We start from the raw sequence: 2,445 nt of genomic DNA, 5'->3' as shown, positions 1-2,445 counted from the left end.
TTTGAGTTAGAGTCTCACTCTGTCGCCCAGACTGGAGTGCAGTGGCCGCTCCTGGCCACCTCACCCTCAGCCTGATGGGCTCCGGCGATCCTTCCGCCTCAGCCTTCCAAGTAGCTGGAACTACAGGCACACGCTACCACGGTCAGATAATTTTTGATTTATTGTAGAGATGAGGTCTCGCCAAGTTGCCCAGGTGGGTCTCGAACCTGCGGGCTTAGGCAATTCACTCACCTTGGCCTCCCAAAGTGTGGAATTACAGGCTGAGCCACCAAGCCTGGCCTACATTGCATATTTCAACTTGGCTAGCAGAGAGGACCTGAAGCCTTTCCAATATATAGAAATGATGAATACTCACGGTGCTGGATACCCTAAATACCCTGATTTGATCATTACATATCCTATGCCTGTAAAAAATATTCACATGCACGTCACAAATACATAAACTATTATGTATTAATAAAAGAAAAACTAGAAAGCTAGGTGTGCTGGCACGTGTCTGCCTCCCCACTACTTGGGAAGCTAAGGTGGGAGGATCACTTGAACCCAGGAATTCAAGGTCAACCTGGGCAACATAACAAGACCCTGTCTCTATAAATAAATAAATGAAAAAATAGAACCAAGAGAGCTATAGAATAAGAACGTTAAAAAAGAAAGCATTATTCTAAGTGTGAAAGACATAATACACAAAAATGTCACATGTTGTATGCTTCCATTTAGATGAAATGCCCAGAGTAGGCGAATCTGTAATAGAAAATAGATAAGTAGCTGCTAAAGGATGGGAGAAAGAAGAAAGAGGAACTGCTGCTAATGAATATGGGGTTTTGTTGGGGAGGGAGTAATAAAAATGTTCTAAAATTAGATAATAGTGAAAATTGTACAATTTTGTGAATATACTAAAATCCACTTAATTGTATATTTCAAATGGGTAAATTTATGGTAAGTAAATTATATTATATTGCAATAAAGCTATTTTAAAAGAAACAGCCAGCCTGGGCAACTTGGTGAGATCTCGTCGTTACGATAAATAAAAAAAAAATTAGCCAGGCATGGTGGCGCGTGCCTGTGGTTCCAGCCACTCAGAAGGCTGAGGCAGAAGGATCGTCTGAACCCAGCAGGTTGAGGCTGTGGTGGCCATGAGCATGCCACTGCTCTCCAGCCTGGGTGACAGAGTGAGACTCCAACTCAAAAATATATATATAAATGAAAATAATAAATAAATAAATACATGGATAGATCAATAAAATTGGCCAGGTACGGTGGCTCAAGCCTGTAATCCCAACACTTTGGGAGGCTGAGGCAGGAGGATTGCTGGAGCCCAGAAGTTCAAAACCAGCCTGAGCAACATAGCAAGACCTCGTCTCTACAAAAAAATAAAAAAATAAGCCAGGCAACAGAGTGAGACCCTGACTCAAAAAAAAAATTATCTAGCTACCTCATAGAGAACAGATTTTAGTGGGAGAAAAAGAGGGCGCCAGGACTAGAAGGCCATTATAGGAAATGAGGTCTGTCGGCCTGGACTAGAGTGATGGAGACAGGGATACAGACAAATAAGTGAATCCAAGCTGTGTGGGGGTGGGGTGGCCGAAGTGCAAGTGGACTGGATTTGCAATAGTGCAGTAGTGTTTCTACAGGGCTCCCCACTTCTGTGCTTACACATGTCACAACTCACAAATCTGATCATGCCCCTTTGAAACCCAGAATCATCCAAAGACCTTTCCTTACTTATGGAATAAGTCCAAACTCTTCTGTCCAAGAAAAAATGGTATGGAGGCTGTTGTAATACTTGACTATGACATGTAGAGCCTATAGGATTTAGAGTCATTCTTTTATGGTCCAATAGTGACACAGATAATATATATATAATCAGAGATGTATATATAATCAGTGAAATCAACCAGTCATAGAAGTAATCTGCCTTAATCGGTTATCATGCAGACTCCAGTCAAGAAAAGAGGAAGCTTACTAGTGGTGCTTTCATTGGCGTGATGGCAGGTGTGACCGAGGATCATGTTAACCAAAGGACAAGGGACAACATGGAGTCTAGCTCTAGAGACTCAGAAACCATTTTGTCATTGCTCACAGTGGTGGTAAGACTTGGGAACTGGCTCAGGCTAACCAAACTCACAGTAGCCTAATGTAGCAACTGGAAAGGCGGGTGTCAATTAATAATGAAAAACACAGTCCCAAATACTCAAGTTTGAGGGTCAGCACATTCTGTGTAAGAAACTCAATGGGGGAAACAACCATGCTGCCCATCAAAAGAGGACTGGATTAAAAAAATGTGGTACATATACACGATGGAATACTACGCAGCCATAAAAAAGAACAAAATCATGAATTTCGCTGCAACCTGGATGGAACTAGAGTCTATAATACTGAGTGACCTCTCACAAAAACAAAGATCCGAATATCACATATTCTCACTCATATAATGGACCTTGAACA

The sequence above is a fragment of the Carlito syrichta genome, unplaced genomic scaffold (genome assembly GCF_000164805.1).
Source record: "Carlito syrichta isolate Samal-C Ts95f unplaced genomic scaffold, Tarsius_syrichta-2.0.1 Scaffold315477, whole genome shotgun sequence".
Taxonomy (NCBI): domain Eukaryota; kingdom Metazoa; phylum Chordata; class Mammalia; order Primates; family Tarsiidae; genus Carlito; species Carlito syrichta.
This window is presented reverse-complemented; position numbering follows the sequence as displayed.